The sequence below is a fragment of the Podarcis liolepis genome, assembly GCF_965112155.1.
Source record: "Podarcis liolepis genome assembly, chromosome: 1".
Classification (NCBI taxonomy): domain Eukaryota; kingdom Metazoa; phylum Chordata; class Lepidosauria; order Squamata; family Lacertidae; genus Podarcis; species Podarcis liolepis.
The window spans coordinates 13,464,273-13,483,704 of NC_139554.1; the positions used below are offsets into that span (position 1 = coordinate 13,464,273).

At 50.4% G+C, this 19,432-nt stretch overlaps 1 protein-coding gene and 1 long non-coding RNA gene across 2 annotated transcripts in view; one reads left to right on the top strand and one right to left on the bottom strand.

The window, feature by feature from the left end:
• The window catches only part of LOC310685746 (uncharacterized protein), a 57,373-nt gene that overhangs the window by 9,257 nt on the left and 28,684 nt on the right, over positions 1 to 19,432 (top strand). The window lies entirely within an intron of this gene.
• LOC310685994 lies at positions 453 to 11,625 on the bottom strand. Its single transcript, XR_014515624.1, has 3 exons — positions 10,744 to 11,625; positions 3,851 to 3,980; positions 453 to 545 (listed from the first exon to the last, which is right to left on the bottom strand). It is a non-coding gene; the product is annotated as an uncharacterized lncRNA (long non-coding RNA).

The window sequence follows — 19,432 nt, forward strand, 5'->3', positions numbered from 1 at the left end:
GATGAAGAAGTTGACAGCAGGGATCTGTTAAGACAAGGGCTTGTCCCCCACTCCCCTAAAAAGCTCAGTTCCTCATTCCTCACCATTACTGAGCATCCTTGTAGTGGACGGGCAGGAGGTTTTATTTATTGTAAAAGGGCATTTAAACCACGATTTCCTTGCTGCTTGTTCCCATGTCCCTCCCTTTCATACTCCCCTGCCCCAATTGTTGGTTTCCGAGCCTGTGGCTCAGTCTCCCTTCAAGGGGTGACAAGGGCCTGGGAGACAGAGCAGTCCTGGAGCCCAGAGTCCATTGGCCAGTCCTTGGCCAGGCTCTAGCTCCACAGCGGGATGTGGAATCCTGTGGAATTCTGTTTCCCTGGCAACCAGATGCCTGCTTTGAACTGATTCTGAGATCAGTTGGCTCCTTCAGTTAACTGTCTTTGGTTCACCTGAAAGCCAGCAGGGAGGACTTCTGCCTCGCCTCACAGCCAGACCTTGGTCTTTCCCATTTCAGCGGCACCCTGTGCAAGGCCAACATTCAATAGTGTCCCCCATCTCTCGCCCTCCATTGTGCTCAATTCACTACGACGCCCTGCAGCATCCCCTAGGCTCAGCGCTCGGTGTGGAGGAACTGGGCACACTGCCCAAAATCCACCTCGGCTACCCAGTTGTAAAATGTGGGGCTGTTTTGGTGGGTTCTACAGATGGTAAAACCAGGTAAATTCAGTTCATCAGTATCCTTAAATTGTGGTACCAAGAATTGAACTGCCCTCCCAGGTAGACCTGAGAAGGCAGAACCCAATACTTAAAACACAAACGCGCGTTAGCTCATTTTCCAGACTCTGCTGGGATTGGCACTTTTGCCCTTTTCCTGACATTCCCCTCCTTTCTCCCCTCTTTGTGCAGAACTGCCTCTCACCTGCTGTTCCTGGGCGTCCTGACTGTTCTCTTCTATCAGTGCATTTTCATGAAGAATCACAGTAAGTCCACTTCCTTTGCTCAACCAGAGTCCACACAGACCAGGTCCCTGTTTTGTAGCTGGAACAGGCTGCTGCTTCCACATGGGTGGGTTGGAAGCAGGAGGCGAGATTCCCTCCCAAGCCCCCCAGAGGGACAATTGGAGCAGAACACCACAAGAGCCCTTGGCAGTTGGGTCAAGCCCAAGGTGGCTCAGTTAGACCTGTGGTCTGTTCTCCCGGGAGCTCACAAGCAGCATGACAGAAGTCCCAGTACTGCGCCCCCGAGGAAGAGGTCTTTTTCAAAGGCATTTGCTGCCTTTGGTTTGTGTGGGTGGGGGGGAGGATGAAAGGACTTGGACTGAAGCACAAGGAGGGTTCTTAAAGGACAGCCCACAGAAAGGGATTCCCTCCTCTGTGGATGACCTGCTTGCTCCTGGGGTCATCAGCTGCAGCAGAAACATCCTTTGGCTCCTGCCAGCACTAACTGCCTCCCATGCTCAGGCATCTCACACAAATATGCCACCTTTACATACTTCAGAGTCTAGGGTGCAGAAACCAATTGGGAGGTGACTTAAATGCATACACTATTTTCCTGGGATGGTTCCAGATTTACAAAAGCCGTTCCGGTTTCTCATTTGATACCGGAATGTCCTGCTTCTTCAGAGAAATTCTGGAGGGAATGTTGATAGGTCCCTATTATCATTGGAGAGATGTTGGAGGGAATGGAGGGAGGCTTCCCCTGGGCCTTTTTTCTGGCCGGAACCCACCGGAACTCATTTCCGGACACTTTCAGAGAACGAGGGAGGTTTCATGCTGCATCCCAGCACCTCTTTTTTCTAGAAGAATACCACTGGATGTCTCTTTTTTCATCAGAGAAGGTAAGTGGAAGGTAAGTGAATGCAACCAAACACTGGTGAGGGCTCATCATTGAGCTGACCTGGTGGTAGTGAAGGCTGCATTGAAGGCATGCTTTGCTGCCTCCATTGAGTCCCCACAGCTGTCTTACAATAGCCCAAACCCCGAGTTTAAGCAAAATTGACCGGAATCATAAGACCTGGTATGACCCGTCATAGGGCTTAATTGGTAGAACTTTCCAGATAATGAGCACTTGCCTCTCCCATCACCCGACTTTCATTAGTCTTAACCTTGAAGGCCTAAGAAGGGACACCTGTGCTCAGCTTCAGTATTCAAGAATCCCAGCAGTTTCTTATACAGGCTTAACAAATCAGGCCCCAAAGATCTATTTCCCCACACTGTGGGAGGCCAAACTTTGGCGTCCCCAAATGGATCTTCTCAGTTACGCACCTTCTCAATTTTGCACCCCCTCAACTTGGCACCCTGTGCAGGGGATCTGCCCAACACCACCCTAAATCTGGTGCTGAGAAGGGGTGCACTTTGCTGTCCCCCCACCAGTAAGCCAAACATCTTAGGTCAAAGTGTTCAGTACGCCAACTCCTTTCATTGGTTTTGTGCTGGTCCCGTGGGTTACCCGAGAGGCAAGGTCCAAGTCTGGTCCATGGTCAAAGGTGCAACAAGGAGGCAGTCTGTAGAAGGTGAAGCTGGGTGCAGGGCAGGGAGTCAGGTGAAGTCAGGGACAGGCATGCAAGCAGGGAGCCAGGGCGGGTCAGGAGCTCAGGCAGGAAAGCAGGACAGGGTTCAGGCAGGAACTAGCAACCAACAATGTTGCTTAGGCAACTTAGGACTGGGGCTGGCCAGCTTTTATCTGCCCCGAGCCATAGGGTGGCCCCGATCCTCTGGTGACTCGCCTCTCCTGGCCTGGAGGCGAGCACTCCTCCTGCGGGGAACTTAGTTCTCTCCGCCTCTCTGCCCTGAGCCTCTGCAGCTAATGAGAGGCTGGAGGGTTACCGGACCCAGAGGCAACCTCAGCTTCCCCTGACGGGGCTGGGAGAGGAGCACCTGCAGGCAATGGGTCCTCCATCACCTCAGGAGCCAGAGGAGACGTAGCTGGTGCCTGCACCTGAGGATCCAGCACAGGTGAGGACCCTTCAGGCTCATGCCCCAGCCTCATGCTTCTGGAGGCAGGGAATCCTGTGCAGGCTGGGATCCCACAGGTTCAGCATCCGAGTCTGAATCCCAGGCCATCACAGTTTTTCAGGGCAAGGAACAGAAAGGGGAGTGAGCGTGTTCTGGCTGTTCTCAAAGCGAGGGAATACCACTGCCTCTCTGTGGTGTGTAGCCAGGGTAGCTGACCTAACACATTCAGATGGCCATTTCCCAACGTGGGAAAGCCTGTGAGGAGTTTCCTCTGCTGTCTAAGGAGACGCTTCTGCCCTGAGGAAGAATTTCCGCCATCTGAGAGATTAGTATTACGGAGAGGAAGTGGCGTGGGCAGTCAGGTGGGCTGGGCAGCGTCAGGGGCCAAGGCTGGTGGAATTTCCTGGTCCCTCCCCCAAGCAAGGTTTGGGTGAAAACAACAACAGGGTTTAACAACTCCCTGCATTCTAAACAAACCACCATTCCCAGTATTCTTTGGGGGAAGCCATGACAGTTGAAAGCAGTCTGAGCAATGACCTTGATCCTTGATACTGGCCATTTTCATTTTGTGTTTGTGTGTGTTTGGATCCAGGTAGCTGGGATTAAAGTAATCTGGTCTTCTTCAACCTGGTGCCCTCCAGATGTTGTCAGACAACAAATCCCAGCAGCCAGTATGCCCAAAGTTCTGGGGTAATAATGGCAGCCCACTGAATCAGGCCAGTGGCCCATCCAATCCAACTTCCAGTTTTTACAGTGGCCAAGCACATGCCCTAATGGGAAGCCCACAAGCAGGATCCCAGCACAATAGCTCTCCCCCCTCCTGTGGTCTTCAAAAGCATTGTGGCCTCCAACTATGGAGGAACAACAAGTCCACTTCCTTTGCTCAACCAGAGTCCACCCAGACTAGAGTCCACCCATTGACTTTGATGCCCTGTGGCATCCCCTAGGCTCAGCACCCAGTGTGGAGGAACTGGGCACACTGCCCAAAATCTGCCTCAGCTCCCCAGTTGCACAATGTAGGACTGTTTCGGTTGAGCACTTCCACTTCCTTTGCTCAACCAGAGACCACCCAGACCAGATCCCTATTCTGTAGCCGGAACAGGCTGCTGCTTCCACATGGGTGGGTTGGGAGCAGGAGGCGGGATTCCCTCCCAAACCCCCCAGAGGGACAATTGGAGCAGAGCACCACAATAACCCTTGGCAGTTGGGTCAAGCCATAGGTGGCTCAGCTAGACCTGTGGCCTGTTGTCCCAGGAGCTCACAAGCAGCATGACAGGAGCCTCAGTACAGCTCTTCCCAGGTACAGGTCTGGTCCAGAGACATCTGCTGCCTTTGGTGTGTTTGTGTGAGGGAGAATGGAGGAGTTTGGACTGAAGCACAAGGAGGGTTCTTAAAGGACAACCCACAGAAAGGGATTCCCTCCTCTGTGGATAGCCTGCTTGCTCCTAAGGTCATCAGCTGCAGCAGAAACATCCTTTGGCTCCTGCCAGCACTAACTGCCTCCCATGCCACTTTTACATACTTCAGAGTATAGAGTGCGGAAACCAATTGAGAAATGACTTGAATGCCTCTGGGAGAAATATCCACCTCAAGGCATACGCTATTTTCCTGGGATGGTTCTGGATTTACAGAAGCTGTATCGGTTTCTCATTTGATACCAGAATATCCTGCTTATTCAGAGAAATTTGGGAGGGAATGTTAATAGGGCCCTATTATCATTGGAGAAATGATGGAGGGAGGGGAGGGAGGCTTCTCCTGGGACTTTTATCTGGCCGGACCTCACCGGAACTCAGTTCCAGACCCTCTCAGAGAACGGGGGAGGTGTTCATGGTGACTTCCGGCATCTTTTTTCCTAGAAGAATAGCACTGGATGTCTCTGTTTAACAACAGGGTTTAACAACTCCCTGCATTCTTAACAAACCACCATTCCCAGTATTCTTTGGGGGAAGCCATGACAGTTGAAAGCAGTCTGAGCAATGACATTGATCCTTGATACTGGCCATTTTCATTTTGTGTTTGTGTGTGTTTGGATCCAGGTAGCTGGGATTAAAGTAATCCGGTCTTCTTCAACCTGGTGCCCTCCAGATGTTGTCAGACAACAAATCCCAGCAGCCAGTATGCCCAAAGTTCTGGGGTAATAATGGCAGCCCACTGAATCAGGCCAGTGGCCCATCTAATCCAACTTCCAGTTTTTACAGTGGCCAAGCACATGCCCTAATGGGAAGCCCACAAGCAGGATCCCAGCACAATAGCTCTCCCCCCTCCAAGGGTCTTCAGAAGCATTGTGGCCTCCAACTATGGAGGAACAACATAGTCATTGTGGGTAGTAGCCCCCCATAGCCTCCTCCTCCATGAAGTTTTCTGATCCCTTTTCAAAGCCATCCAAGTTGTTGGCCATCACTGCCTCCCGAGGGAGAGAGTTTCACTGTTTACCATTGCACTGCCCAAAGAAGAACATTATTTTCTCTCTCGTGTATCTTCCAAAATTCAGTTTTAGGTGTCACGAAAATGGGAGAAAGACTTTTCTCTGTGCACCTTCTCCATGCTGTGCATCATTTTGCAAAGGTCTGTCATGTTGCCTCTTCCTCGCTTTTTCTTGCAACTAAAACGCTGCAACCTTCCCATCCCTTTGTTCATTCTGCTTGGCGTAACATCTGGAGAGCAGCAGGATGAAGAAGTTGACAGCAGGGATCCGTTAAGACAAGGGCTTGTCCCCCACTCCCCTAAAAAGCCCAGTTCCTCATTCCTCACCATTACTGAGCATCCTTGTAGTGGATGGGCAGGAGGTTTTATTTATTGTAAAAGGGCATTTAAACCACAATCTCCTTGCTGCTTGTTCCCATGTCCCTCCCTTTCATACTCCCCTGCCCCAATTGTTGGTTTCCAAGCCTGTGGCTCAGTCTCCCTTCAAGGGGTGACAAGGGCCTGGGAGACAGAGCAGTCCTGGAGCCCAGAGTCCATTGGCCAGTTTGTGGCCAGGCTCTGGCACCACAGCGGGATGTGGAATCCTGTGGAATTTTGTTTCCCTGGCAACCAGATGCCTGCTTTGAACTGATTCTGAGGTCAGTTGGCTCCTTCAGTTAACTGTCTTTGGTTCACCTGAAAGCCAGCAGGGAGGACTTCTGCCTCGCCTCACAGCCAGACCTTGGTCTTTCCCATTTCAGCGGCACCCTGTGCAAGGCCAACATTCAATAGTGTCCCCCATCTCTCGCCCTCCATTGTGCTCAATTCACTACAACGCCCTGCAGCATCCCCTAGGCTCAGCGCTCGGTGTGGAGGAACTGGGCACACTGCCCAAAATCCACCTCGGCTGCCCGGTTGTACAATGTGGGGCTGTTTTGGTGGGTTCTACAGATGGTAAAACCAGGTAAATTCAGTTTATCAGTATCCTTAAATTGTAGTACCAAGAATTGAACTGCCCTCCCAGGTAGACCTGAGAAGGCAGAACCCAATACTTAAAACACACATGTGCGTTAGCTCATTTTCCAGACTCTGCTGGGATTGGCACTTTTGCCCTTTTCCTGACATTCCCCTCCTTTCTCCCCTCTTTGTGCAGAACTGCCTCTCACCTGCCGTTCCTGGGCGTCCTGACTGTTCTCTTCTATCAGTGCATTTTCATGAAGAATCACAGTAAGTCCACTTCCTTTGCACAACCAGAGTCCACACAGACCAGGTCCCTGTTTTGTAGCTGGAACAGGCTGCTGCTTCCACATGGGTGGGTTGGAAGCAGGAGGCGAGATTCCCTCCCAAGCCCCCCAGAGGGACAATTGGAGCAGAACACCACAAGAGCCCTTGGCAGTTGGGTCAAGCCCAAGGTGGCTCAGTTAGACCTGTGGTCTGTTCTCCCAGGAACTCACAAGCAGCATGACAGAAGTCCCAGTACAGCGCCCCCCTAGGAAGAGGCCTTTTTCAAAGGCATTTGCTGCCTTTGGTTTGTGTGGGTGGGGGTGAGGATGAAAGGACTTGGACTGAAGCACAAGGAGGGTTCTTAAAGGACAGCCCACAGAAAGGGATTCCCTCCTCTGTGGATGACCTGCTAGCTCCTGGGGTCATCAGCTGCAGCAGAAACATCCTTTGGCTCCTGCCAGCACTAACTGCCTCCCATGCTCAGGCATCTCACACAAATATGCCACCTTTACATACTTCAGAGTCTAGGGTGCAGAAACCAATTGGGAGGTGACTTAAATGCATACACTATTTTCCTGGGATGGTTCCAGATTTACAAAAGCCGTTCCGGTTTCTCATTTGATACTGGAATATCCTGCTTCTTCAGAGAAATTCTGGAGGGAATGTTGATAGGTCCCTATTACCATTGGAGAGATGTTGGAGGGAATGGAGGGAGGCTTCCCCTGGGCCTTTTTTCTGGCCGGAACTCACCGGAACTCATTTCCGGACCCTTTCCGAGAACGAGGGAGGTTTCATGCTGCATCCCAGCACCTCTTTTTTCTAGAAGAATACCACTGGATGTCTCTTTTTTCATCAGAGAAGGTAAGTGGAAGGTAAGTGAATGCAACCAAACACTGGTGAGGGCTCATCATTGAGCTGACCTGGTGGTAGTGAAGGCTGCATTGAAGGCATGCTTTGCTGCCTCCATTGAGTCCCCACAGCTGTCTTACAATAGCCCAAACCCCGAGTTTAAGCAAAATTGACCGGAATCATAAGACCTGGTATGACCAATCATAGGGCTTAATTGGTAGAACTTTCCAGATAATGAGCACTTGCCTCTCCCATCACCCGACTTTCATTAGTCTTAACCTTGAAGGCCTAAGAAGGGACACCTGTGCTCAGCTTCAGTATTCAAGAATCCCAGCAGTTTCTTATACAGGCTTAACAAATCAGGCCCCAAAGATCTATTTCCCCACACTGTGGGAGGCCAAACTTTGGCGTCTCCAAATGGATCTTCTCAGTTACGCACCTTCTCAATTTTGCGCCCCCTCAACTTGGCACCCTGTGCAGGGGATCTGCCCAACACCACCCTAAATCTGGTGCTGAGAAGGGGTGCACTTTGCTGTCCCCCCACCAGTAAGCCAAACATCTTAGGTCAAAGTGTTTAGTACGCCAACTCCTTTCATTGGTTTTGTGCTGGTCCCGTGGGTTACCCGAGAGGCAAGGTCCAAGTCTGGTCCATGGTCAAAGGTGCAACAAGGAGGCAGTCCGTAGAAGGTGAAGCTGGGTGCAGGGCAGGGAGTCAGGTGAAGTCAGGGACAGGCATGCAAGCAGGGAGCCAGGGCGGGTCAGGAGCTCAGGCAGGAAAGCAGGACAGGGTTCAGGCAGGAACTAGCAACCAACAATGTTGCTTAGGCAACTTAGGACTGGGGCTGGCCAGCTTTTATCTGCCCCGAGCCATAGGGTGGCCCCGATCCTCTGGTGACTCGCCTCTCCTGGCCTGGAGGCGAGCACTCCTCCTGCGGGAACTTAGTTCCCTCTGCCTCTCTGCCCTGAGCCTCTGCAGCTCATGAGAGGCTGGAGGGGGTTACTGGACCCAGAGGCAACCTCCTCTTCCCCTGACGGGGCTGGGAGAGGAGCACCTGCAGGCAATGGGTCCTCCATCACCTCAGGAGCCAGAGCAGACTCAGCTGGTGCCTGCACCTGAGGATCCAGCACAGGTGAGGACCCTTCAGGCTCATGCCCCAGCCTCATGCTTCTGGAGGCAGGGAATCCTGTGCAGGCTGGGATCCCACAGGTTCAGCATCCGAGTCTGAATCCCAGGCCATCACAGTTTTTCAGGGCAAGGAACAGAAAGGGGAGTGAGCGTGTTCTGGCTGTTCTCAAAGCGAGGGAATACCACTGCCTCTCTGTGGTGTGTAGCCAGGGTAGCTGACCTAACGCATTCAGATGCCCATTTCCCAATGTGGGAAAGCCTGTGAGGAGTTTCCTCTGCTGTCTAAGGAGACGCTTCTGCCCTGAGGAAGAATTTCCGCCATCTGAGAGATTAGTATTATGGAGAGGAAGTGGCGTGGGCAGTCAGGTGGGCTGGGCAGCGTCAGGGGCCAAGGCTGGTGGAATTTCCTGGTCCCTCCCCCAAGCAAGGTTTGGGTGAAAACAACAACAGGGTTTAACAACTCCCTGCATTCTAAACAAACCACCATTCCCAGTATTCTTTGGGGGAAGCCATGAGAGTTGAAAGCAGTCTGAGCAATGACATTGATCCTTGATACTGGCCATTTTCATTTTGTGTTTGTGTGTGTTTGGATCCAGGTAGCTGGGATTAAAGTAATCTGGTCTTCTTCAACCTGGTGCCCTCCAGATGTTGTCAGACAACAAATCCCAGAAGCCAGTATGCCCAAAGTTCTGGGGTAATAATGGCAGCCCACTGAATCAGGCCAGTGGCCCATCCAATCCAACTTCCAGTTTTTACAGTGGCCAAGCACATGCCCTAATGGGAAGGCCACAAGGAGGATCCCAGCACAATAGTTCTCCCCCCTCCTATGGTCTTCAGAAGCATTGTGGCCTCCAACTATGGAGGAACAACATAGTCATTGTGGGTAGTAGCCCTCCATAGCCTCCTCCTCCATGAAGTTTTCTGATCCCTTTTCAAAGTCATCCGAGTTGTTGGGCATCACTGCCCCCTGAGGGAGAGAGTTTCACTGTTTACCATTGCACTGCCCAAAGAAGAACGTTATTTTCTCTCTCTCGTTTATCTTCCAAAATTCAGCTTTAGGTGTCATGAAAATGGGAGAAAGACTTTTCTCTGTGCACTTTCTCCATGCTGTGCATCATTTTGCAAAGGTCTGTCATGTTGCCTCTTCCTCGCTTTTTCTTGCAACTAAAACGCTGCAACCTTCCCATCCCTTTGTTCATTCTGCTTGGCTTAACATCTGGAGAGCAGCAGGATGAATAAGTTGACAGCAGGGATCTGTTAAGACAAGGGCTTGTCCCCCACTCCCCTAAAAAGCTCAGTTCCTCATTCCTCACCATTACTGAGCATCCTTGTAGTGGACGGGCAGGAGGTTTTATTTACTGTAAAAGGGCATTTAAACCACAATCTCCTTGCTGCTTGTTCCCATGTCCCTCCCTTTCATACTCCCCTGCCCCAATTGTTGGTTTCCAAGCCTGTGGCTCAGTCTCCCTTCAAGGGGTGACAAGGGCCTGGGAGACAGAGCAGTCCTGGAGCCCAGAGTCCATAGGCCAGTCCTTGGCCAGGCTCTGGCTCCACAGCGGGATGTGGAATCCTGTGGAATTCTGTTTCCCTGGCAACCAGATGCCTGCTTTGAACTGATTCTGAGATCAGTTGGCTCCTTCAGTTAACTGTCTTTGGTTCACCTGAAAGCCAGCAGGGAGGACTTCTGCCTCCCCTCACAGGCAGACCTTGGTCTTTCCCATTTCAGCGGCACCCTGTGCAAGGCCAACATTCAATAGTGTCCCCCATCTCTCGCCCTCCATTGTGCTCAATTCACTACGACGCCCTGCAGCATCCCCTAGGCTCAGCGCTCGGTGTGGAGGAACTGGGGACATTGCCCAAAATCCACCTCGGCTACCCGGTTGTACAATGTGGGGCTGTTTTGGTGGGTTCTACAGATGGTAAAACCAGGTAAATTCAGTTCATCAGTATCCTTCTTAAATTGTGGTACCAAGAATTGAACTGCCCTCCCAGGTAGACCTGAGAAGGCAGAACCCAATACTTAAAACACACACGCGCGTTAGCTCATTTTCCAGACTCTGCTGGGATTGGCACTTTTGCCCTTTTCCTGACATTCCCCTCCTTTCTCCCCTCTTTGCGCAGAACTGCCTCTCACCTGCCGTTCCTGGGCATCCTGACTGTTCTCTTCTATCACTGCATTTTCATGAAGAATCACAGTAAGTCCACTTCCTTTGCTCAACCAGAGTCCACACAGACCAGGTCCCTGTTTTGTAGCTGGAACAGGCTGCTGCTTCCACATGGGTGGGTTGGAAGCAGGAGGCGAGATTCCCTCCCAAGCCCCCCAGAGGGACAATTGGAGCAGAACACCACAAGAGCCCTTGGCAGTTGGGTCAAGCCCAAGGTGGCTCAGTTAGACCTGTGGTCTGTTCTCCCAGGAGCTCACAAGCAGCATGACAGAAGTCCCAGTACAGCGCCCCCCAGGAAGAGGTCTTTTTCAAAGGCATTTGCTGCCTTTGGTTTGTGTGGGTGGGGGGGAGGATGAAGGGACTTGGACTGAAGCACAAGGAGGGTTCTTAAAGGACAGCCCACAGAAAGGGATTCCCTCCTCTGTGGATGACCTGCTTACTCCTTGGGTCATCAGCTGCAGCAGAAACATCCTTTGGCTCCTGCCAGCACTAACTGCCTCCCATGCTCAGGCATCTCACACAAATATGCAACCTTTACATACTTCAGAGTCTAGGGTGCAGAAACCAATTGGGAGGTGACTTAAATTCATACACTATTTTCCTGGGATGGTTCCAGATTTACAAAAGCCATTCCGGTTTCTCATTTGATACCGGAATGTCCTGCTTCTTCAGAGAAATTTGGGAGGGAATGTTGATAGGGCCCTATTATCATTGGAGAGATGTTGGAGGGAGGGGAGGGAGGCTTCCCCTGGGCCTTTTTTCTGGCCGGAACCCACCGGAACTCATTTCCGGACCCTTTCAGAGAACGAGGGAGGTTTCATGCTGCATCCCAGCACCTCTTTTTTCTAGAAGAATACCACTGGATGTCTCTTTTTTCATCAGAGAAGGTAAGTGGAAGGTAAGTGAATGCAACCAAACACTGGTGAGGGCTCATCATTGAGCTGACCTGGTGGTAGTGAAGGCTGCATTGAAGGCATGCTTTGCTGCCTCCATTGAGTCCCCACAGCTGTCTTACCCCGAGTTTAAGCAAAATTGACCGGAATCATAAGACCTGGTATGGCCCATCATAGGGCTTAATTGGTAGAACTTTCCAGATAATGAGCACTTGCCTCTCCCATCACCCGACTATCATTAGTCTTAACCTTGAAGGCCTAAGAAGGGACACCTGTGCTCAGCTTCAGTATTCAAGAATCCCAGCAGTTTCTTATACAGGCTTAACAAATCAGGCCCCAAAGATCTATTTCCCCACACTGTGGGAGGCCAAACTTTGGCGTCTCCAAATGGATCTTCTCAGTTACGCACCTTCTCAATTTTGCGCCCCCTCAACTTGGCACCCTGTGCAGGGGATCTGCCCAACACCACCCTAAATCTGGTGCTGAGAAGGGGTGCACTTTGCTGTCCCCCCACCAGTAAGCCAAACATCTTAGGTCAAAGTGTTTAGTACGCCAACTCCTTTCATTGGTTTTGTGCTGGTCCCGTGGGTTACCTGAGAGGCAAGGTCCAAGTCTGGTCCATGGTCAAAGGTGCAACAAGTCTTTCTCCCATTTTCGTGACAACAGGCCACTGGCCTGATTCAGTGGGCTGCCATTATTACCCCAGAGCTTTGGGCATTCTGGCTGCTGGGATTTGTTGTCTGACAACATCTGGAGTGCAATGGTAAACAGTGAAACTCTCTCCCTCAGGAGGCAGTGATGGCCAACAACTTGGATGGCTTTGAAAAGGGATCAGAAAACTTCATGGAGGAGGAGGCTATGGAGGGCTACTACCCACAATGACTATGTTGTTCCTCCATAGTTGGAGGCCACAATGCTTCTGAAGACCATAGGAGGGGGGAGAGCTATTGTGCTGGGATCCTGCTTGTGGCCTTCCCATTAGGGCATGTGCTTGGCCACTGTAAAAACTGGAAGTTGGATTAGATGGGCCACTGGCCTGATTCAGTGGGCTGCCATTTTCAAAGCCATCCAAGTTGTTGGCCATCACTGCCTCCTGAGGGAGAGAGTTTCACTGTTTACCATTGCACTCCCCAAAGAAGAACGTTCTTTTCTCTCTCGTGTATCTTCCAAAATTCAGTTTTGGTGTCACAAAAATGAGAGAAAGACTTTTCTCTGTGCACCTTCTCCATGCTGTGCATCATTTTGCAAAGGTCTGTCATGTTGCCTCTGTTGGGAAACTGCCAGGGAGATAGTGTCCATCATGAGCCCCCAAGCCGGAGTTCTGGACGATCCATCGGCCTCCCGTAGACAGGCAGATCCAGCAGTTAGCGACACGAAGCCCCTGGAAATTCCTAGCCACATTCCAGGGCTGGGTGTACACTGTTTATCAGCAGAAACACAGCCAAAAGCTTGCACCGCAGAAGAGCATAATTTACAGACTTTATTTAGCGTTTAACAGAACAAAAGAAAACACGTCCATTCTGTCAGCGTGTCTGAGCCGACTGAAAACGAAAGGAATATCAGAACGAAAACATCCTGTGATCAGGACATGCGCAGACTCTGTTGCTTACAAAGCCTGCTCCCTTTAAGGTGGAACGGAAATATCCTAACATCCTCCCCCTTTCCGTGTAACCTGTTGTACCTGTGGTTCACCCAATTGCAACCTTTGTACATAAACCTTAAGTTGTTCTTTGTTAACAACCTTAGACAACAGATCAGCAGGAATTTCATTTCCTGCCATGTAGGACACCTGAATCAGTCCTTTCTGGATACACTCTCTTGCACGATGTAACTTAATCTGCAAGTACTTGGTTCTCTGCTTGCAACTCTCGGAGTTCAGCAAAGCCAAACACGATCTATTGTCTTGATACACTTGTATAGGACATTTTACAGACACCCTGATGTCCTTAAACAGTTGCATCAACCATTCACAATCCATGAGTGAAAATGACAGAGCATTGAGTTCTGCTTCACAGGAACTTAGGCTCACTGTTGTCTGCTTCTTGCACAACCAGTCAAACAGGCAGTGGTTGTACATGTAGCATACTCCAGAAGTGCTTGTACCATCCGTGGTGTCACTTCCAAAACTTGCATCAGCAAAGATTTCAAGACCTCCAGTCTTCTGACTGGTGAACCTCAGCCTGTAGTGCATAGTCCCTTTCAAATAGCGGGCTTCAGAGCTTTCCAATCCTGAACCGTAGGATTGTTGGCATGTCTGCTAAGCAGATTACAGCTTACAGCTATGTCAGGTCTTGAACATCTGGCAATGAAATTCAGCTTGCCTAGAATGCATCTGTATAGCGTTGTGTCAGAAAACGCTTCAGCAGTACTGTCTACCTGGTAACCTGTCACCATCGGTGTGTCTGCTGGGTTTGCATCAACCAAATTCAACCTGGTTAACACATCAGCAATTTTCTGTGTTTGGTGTACCAGAAAATTACCTGCTTGGTCCTTCTCCACCTGCAGAGAAAGATAGTTGGATACCTCACCAAGATCCTTCATGTCAAAGTGCTCCTTCAGCTGAGCTAGGGTGCTTTGGTAAAAAGCCTGATTCTTCCAAAACATCAGAAGATCATCAACAAAACATAAACAATACAGTTTGTTTTGCCCCTCCTCCTTGACAAACACACATGGATCAGCTTTGCCCTGGTGGAAACCTAGAGAAAGCAATGTCTCAGTGAGTTTTGTGTTCCAACACCTGGCACTCTGCTTGAGACCATATAAGGATTTCCGCAGTTTACAGACCATTCCCTTCTGTATCTCCATCCCATCAGGTGGAAGCATGAACAGCTGTTCATTCAAAATCCCGTACAAAAAAGCTGTATTAATGTCGTGGTGGGAAACATGCAGTTTCTCCTCCGCAGCGACCTTGAGCATCAGCCGAATGCTCTCATATTTGACTGTGGGAGAGTAGGTCTCGTGGTAATCCTGTCCTGGTACCTGTGAAAAACCTCTGGCAACTAATCTGGCTTTGTGTCTGACTACCTTGCCATTCTGGTCTGTCTTGGCCTTGAAGACCCATTTGCTGCCAACCAGTCTCATTCCTGGGACTACCGGTACCAATTCCCAAGTTTGGTTCCTGTTCAAGGAATCAACTTCAGCCTTCATGGCATTAAGCCAAGGCTCAGCATCTTTAGAGGTTAACTCCTGAACCTCTTTGAAGCTTGAAGGTTCCCATACCTTCTCTGAGCTACTAAGAACAGCAGTTGCTGTCTTAGCAAACTCATCAGCATACCTCTTTGGAGGTCTGCCCTTGGTCGCCCTTTCAGATCTGCGTACTAGACGCAAGTCTTCTGGACTCATCTCCTCTTTCTTAGGAGAAAAGTGACCAATGGTGAACAGTGGTTCTTCCAGTTCATTGTCAGACGCATCAGATGGTCTGACTGAGGCTTTTGCGCTCTGGTAGTCTGCTGTGTCGTCACTGTCACTGACACCAGCAGCAGCAGCAGCGCCGCCCACTGAACTGGAATCCGAACTCTGATCATCATCATCATCATCATCCTCATCATCATCCTCATCCTCATCCTCATCAGCAGCAGCTTTCTCATCTTTAGCTGCTTGCTTGACATCACCTTCATCCTCCTCTGGGTAACTCTGGAAAATTCCCACATTTTCCCCCCACTTAGGATTGTACTCAACACTCCTTGTGAACTTAATGGACTTAGAGTCAGTCATCCATACCCTGTATGCACCTTTTTCGTACCCCATGAACAAACCATGTGCCCCACGCTTCCCAAGCTTGTTGGTTTGTTGTGTGCGTACCCACATGTCCGAACCAAAGATTCTCATGTGTTTGGTGTTGGGTTTCTTGCCAAACATCTTCTCATAGGGGGTACAACCAATGGGTGATGACAATCTGCGATTATAACTGTAAACCAGATTCCCCAAAGCTTCCCCCCAAAACTTATCAGGGAGATTGGCATCATGCAACAAGGTCTTGATTCCTTGCAGCAATGTTTGATTTGCTCTCTCCGCAAGCCCATTCATCCATGGCGATCTGGGCGTTGACATGTCATGCTGGATTCCCTTCTCAGTCAGGAAAGCTTCAAACTGCTGAGAAGTGAACTCCCCGCCCCGATCAGTAAAAAAAACAAGAAATACGTTTACCGTGCACATTTTCCAACCAAGCACAGAATTCCTTAAACTTCGGAAACGCTTGCGATTTCTGTTCGAGCAAATACACATGAATGTACCTAGAAAAGGAATCAATCAGAATCATGAAGTACCTTGCTCCTCCTATAGAGGGCGCAAGTGGCCCAACCAGGTCCGCATGCACTAGCTGGTAGGGTTTGGAAGCCTGCCTGCTAGACTCCTTGCCTTTTGGAGCAACCTTCACCTTGTTCTCTGCACAAGATACACATTTCATGTGAAATTTACAAGGTTTGATGTTCAAACCTTCAACCACCTCTGGCATCTTTGCCAGTGCCTTCCAAGAGAGGTGACCAAATCTTCGATGCGCATCATGAATGCAACCTGCATGAAGAACTTTGTTAGTTTGTGCAACACAACAAGAATCAGCATTAGATACAACAACAGTGTCATCATAAGTTATATGGAACAAACCATCCATAAACTTTGCATGCAAATAGTCCTCTTTGCCTTTACTGATGACACAGACGCTCCTCTTGAAGGAAATCTGAAAACCACGCCCAGTAAGCTGTGGGACACTCAACAAGTTGCTCGTCGCTCCTGGAACAAAAAGTACATTACTGATGGTAGTGTGCAGACTTGCAAGTTTCACAGTCCCTTCTCCTGCAATTTGCAACGTCCTTCCATCAGCCAGGTGGATCTCACCTTCCTGAGGCTTGAAGGAGATAAAGAGATGCCTGTCCTTGGAGATGTGGCGCGTGCAGCCTGAATCCACAACAAAGTCGCCTTTGGCTGTTGGAGCAGTCTTTACAGCAAGCAAACCCTTGTTTTGCACTGGTGTGGGCTTTTGCAGCTTGCCCCCCTGCTGCTCCTGGCCAGCAGACGTGCCTTTAGCCTTTGGTGAAGCTGTGCCAGCAAGCAAAACCTTGCTTTCCACTGGCGTGGGCTTTTGCAGCTTGCCCCCCTGCTTCTGGCCATCTGCAGACGTGCCTTTAGCCTTTGGTGAAGCTGTGCCAGTAAACAACGCTTTGTTTTTCCCTGGCGCCGCGGGCTCTTCACCCTCCCTCTGCTCCTGGCCATCTGTAGACATCTGTTTACCTTTGCCTTTCCGGCCTCTGCAAAGGCGATGACCTTGGTTCTCACGAGAACCAGAGCTCTCAGCTGCCGACTCCTTGGCCCCCCCTGGAGGCTGGAATGCTGCCTGGGATGACGTGACGGTCAGCTCCCCCTGCAGCTTGCAACCGGTGCCCTCAGCATCCCTGCACTCAATCACATTCTGGGAAACAGCTAGGACCTCCGATGCAGTCAAACTCTGGGCTGGGATTTTTGCTTTGTGAGCTTTTTTTAAAGCAGACCACATTGCACGTGCAGTGGTGTTGCCAGCCAGCGTCTTAATTTCCTCAAGAGATACGGATAGGACTATTATGTCAATCGCCCTCGAATCAGCTGATCTCCATTTCTCTGTCAGAGGAACTGGGGGGGCTTCACAAACAACATGCCACACCCCAAACTGACGCAGTAAACTCTCACACCAGTTTGCCCAGGGTTCATAATTCTGCCCATCCAACTTAGGACACGGAGCAGTTTCTGAGGTGTGTAAGAGATCCATCTCAGCCTTTTACTTGAGCCGCGAGTCTATTTTAACTTGAAAGACTCCTTATCTTGGCAGCCATTAATCACGAAGCCTTTTTGGCTCAGCTCCCAGGCCAATTAAGCCTTGCCGGAGATCAAAGAGGTAAAACAGAAAAGCCAAATGCCTCCCTCATTTCTTTCGCTTTTCCCACCATACCTCTTAAACGCAGTCTGTTGCAGCTTTACTCTCCTGTAGGTGCCGTGAATCTGGGCCCGAAACCTTGTTGTTGGGAAACTGCCAGGGAGATAGTGTCCATCATGAGCCCCCAAGCCGGAGTTCTGGACGATCCATCGGCCTCCCGTAGACAGGCAGATCCAGCAGTTAGCGACACGAAGCCCCTGGAAATTCCTAGCCACATTCCAGGGCTGGGTGTACACTGTTTATCAGCAGAAACACAGCCAAAAGCTTGCACCGCAGAAGAGCATAATTTACAGACTTTATTTAGCGTTTAACAGAACAAAAGAAAACACGTCCATTCTGTCAGCGTGTCTGAGCCGACTGAAAACGAAAGGAATATCAGAACGAAAACATCCTGTGATCAGGACATGCGCAGACTCTGTTGCTTACAAAGCCTGCTCCCTTTAAGGTGGAACGGAAATATCCTAACAGCCTCTTCCTCACTTTTTCTTGCAACTAAAACGCTGCAACCTTCCCATCCCTTTGTTCATCCTGCTTGGCTTAACATCTGGAGAGCAGCAGGATGAAGAAGTTTACAGCAGGGATCTGTTAAGACAAGGGCTTGTCCCCCACTCCCCTAAAAAGCTCAGTTCCTCATTCCTCACCATTACTGAGCATCCTTGTAGTGGACAGGCAGGAGGTTTTATTTATTGTAAAGGGGCATTTAAACCACAATCTCCTTGCTGCTTGTTCCCTTGTCCCTCCCTTTCATACTCCCCTGCCCCAATTGTTGGTTTCCGAGCCTGTGGCTCAGTCTCCCTTCAAGGGGTGACAAGGGCCTGGGAGACAGAGCAGTCCTGGAGCCCAGAGTCCATTGGCCAGTCCTTGGCCAGGCTCTAGCTCCACAGCGGGATGTGGAATCCTGTGGAATTCTGTTTCCCTGGCAACCAGATGCCTGCTTTGAACTGATTCTGAGATCAGTTGGCTCCTTCAGTTAACTGTCTTTGGTTCACCTGAAAGCCAGCAGGGAGGACTTCTGCCTCGCCTCACAGCCAGACCTTGGTCTTTCCCATTTCAGCGGCACCCTGTGCAAGGCCAACATTCAATAGTGTCCCCCATCTCTCGCCCTCCATTGTGCTCAATTCACTACGACGCCCTGCAGCATCCCCTAGGCTCAGCGCTCGGTGTGGAGGAACTGGGCACACTGCCCAAAATCCACCTCGGCTACCCGGTTGTACAATGTGGGGCTCTTTTGGTGGGTTCTACAGATGGTAAAACCAGGTAAATTCAGTTCATCAGTATCCTTAAATTGTGGTACCAAGAATTGAACTGCCCTCCCAGGTAGACCTGAGAAGGCAGAACCCAATACTTAAAACACACATGTGCGTTAGCTCATTTTCCAGACTCTGCTGGGATTGGCACTTTTGCCCTTTTCCTGACATTCCCCTCCTTTCTCCCCTCTTTGTGCAGAACTGCCTCTCACCTGCCGTTCCTGGGCGTCCTGACTGTTCTCTTCTATCAGTGCATTTTCATGAAGAATCACAGTAAGTCCACTTCCTTTGCACAACCAGAGTCCACACAGACCAGGTCCCTGTTTTGTAGCTGGAACAGGCTGCTGCTTCCACATGGGTGGGTTGGAAGCAGGAGGCGAGATTCCCTCCCAAGCCCCCCAGAGGGACAATTGGAGCAGAACACCACAAGAGCCCTTGGCAGTTGGGTCAAGCCCAAGGTGGCTCAGTTAGACCTGTGGTCTGTTCTCCCAGGAGCTCACAAGCAGCATGACAGAAGTCCCAGTACAGCGCCCCCCAGGAAGAGCTTTTTTTCAAAGGCATTTGCTGCCTTTGGTTTGTGTGGGTGGGGGAAGGATGAAGGGACTTGGACTGAAGCACAAGGAGGGTTCTTAAAGGACAGCCCACAGAAAAGGATTCCCTCCTCTGTGGATGACCTGCTTGCTCCTG